Below are 2,200 nucleotides of genomic sequence, written 5' to 3'. Positions count from 1 at the left end.
TTTCTTTCTGAGCCCTTGGACTTTGGACTTTGATCTTCAAGAAAAGGCAATCTTTCTTCCTGAGAGCTTTTATGAGGCTAATAGGGCTCTAGATGACCCTGAAAAATCAGACCCAGAAAGTCTGGGTTAGAAAACTCAGGCTGTTCACAGGTACTGTATTCCAAACATCACTGAGCCAGCTGGGTAATTGCAGCAGCCAGCACACTGTTCTTCTGCAAACCATTCTCATGCAGCTACCAGGGAGCACAGGAAGCACTAAGCACTCAATATTGAAACCACTGTTCACAGCTATCACTTCTCGGCCTTTTGGCTAAGATCAAGTGTAGTATCTGTTCTTATCAGTTTAATAATAAAATTTTTTTAAAAAAGAGAATAAAATCATAACATTTGCAGGTAAATGGATGGTGTTGGAGAAGATAATGCTAAGCGAAGTTAGCCAATCCCCAAAAAAACAAATGCCGAATGTCTTCTCTGATATAAGATGACTGACTCAGAGTGGGGTAGGGAGGGGTAGCATGGGAGGAATAGAGGAACTCTAGATAGGGCAGATGGGTGGAGGGAAAGGGAGGGGACAGGGGGTTAGGTTAGCAAGGATGGTGGAATGTGATGGACATCATTATCCAAAGTTCATGTATGGAAGACACGAATTGGGGGTCAACATACTTTATATACAACCAGAGATATGAAAAATTGTGCTCTATATGTGTAATAAGAATTGTAATGCATTCTGCTGTCATTTATTTTTTAAAAATCAATAAAAAAAGAAAATCACATGGTCATAACAACAAGCAAAGTGAGAGAGGCCACATACGTTTGTTGGAGGCATTTAAGGGTTACTTCTGCAACAGAATACCCTCACTAAGATGATACTCCAGAGTTCTAAGGTTTTTGTTGGTTCATATTTTAGAAACAGGGTCTCAAAATGTTGCCCAGACTGGTATCAACTAACTCATGTGCTCAAGTAATCCTCCTTCCTCAGCCTCCTAAGTAGCTAGGACTGTAAGTGCCTTGCTAAGAGATTTAAAAATTTTAATGAGTAAAATCAAGTAAAACCTTTAAGTATGACAGGATGAGAGGTTTTTGTTTGTTGTTGTTATTTTTTGGGTTTTGGGGGGTTTTGTGGGTTTCTAAAGACAGACTCTTTTTAAAATTTATTTATTGGTGCATACTAATTATACAGAACAATGGGCTTCTCTGTGGAATATTCATACCTATTCATAGAATAATTTGGTCAGTATTACTCGCCAACACTACTCCTTGCCTCTTCTCCTCCCTCTGTGCTCCCCTTCCTATACTTTATTGATTTTATTTTTACTTTCATGACACCCTTTTTATTTTTTTCCCTTCTATCCTTCATATCTAAGAAAAAATATATGATATTTGTCTTTCTGTGTCTAGCTTATTTTGCTTAACATAATGCTCTCCAATTCCATTCATTTTCCTGCAAATAACACAATTCCATTCTTCATTATGGTTGAATAAATCTCATATATATATATATATATTTCACATTTTTTTATTCATTCATCTGTTGGTGAATGGTGAACATCTCTACTAATTCTACAACTTGGCTATCATGATCATGGTCTGATAAACATGTCGTATGCACACATTGCCAAAGTATTCTGTCCATAATTCTTCTGGATAAATACCAAGAAGTGGTATAGCTGGATTATATATCAGTTCAATTTTTAGTTTTATGAGGAAACTCCATACTGATTTTGGTAATGGCTGCAATAATTTACATTCACCCCTCTAAGAATAACATGGAGACTCTAAATTACCTTAATAGGTAGTTCCCATTTTTTTAGAAAATTGATGATCTTTATTCAAATTTAAGGTAGGCCCTTATTTTTTGACCAAAGACTAATGAACAAGTGCTGGGGCTAAGGGTTGCGGTCTGATCATTGTCTAAGCAGAATCAGAGCAGGATCTCTGGGAAATGAAATATCATTTCTTGTCTTCCTTCTTTATGTTTGATCAGTTGATTTTTGTTTGTTGTTTTGATTTCTCTCTGTGTGTTTTTTTGTTTGTTTGTTTTGCTTTTGGTTTTGGTTTTGTATAAAAGTTTTGAGGCCTGCTTGCAGAAGACAGGAGAAGCAGCTTTACTGAGAGAGAACATGAGCACACTGCTTCAAGGTGCAAATGACATTGTAGTGAGACTGTCTGAGGTTCTTATAGAATCCAACAATGCCCTGCT

The 2,200-nt window shown here is 36.7% G+C and overlaps 1 pseudogene; it reads left to right on the top strand.

The window, feature by feature from the left end:
- Positions 1-290: 290 nt before the first annotated feature.
- LOC114085631 (U2 spliceosomal RNA) lies at positions 291-445 on the top strand (annotated as a pseudogene).
- The last annotated feature ends 1,755 nt before the right edge of the window (positions 446-2,200 follow it).

The sequence above is a fragment of the Marmota flaviventris genome, chromosome 7 (genome assembly GCF_047511675.1).
Source record: "Marmota flaviventris isolate mMarFla1 chromosome 7, mMarFla1.hap1, whole genome shotgun sequence".
Taxonomy (NCBI): domain Eukaryota; kingdom Metazoa; phylum Chordata; class Mammalia; order Rodentia; family Sciuridae; genus Marmota; species Marmota flaviventris.
The sequence above is the reverse complement of the archived record's forward strand: the minus strand, read 5'-3'. Positions and strand labels throughout refer to the sequence as shown.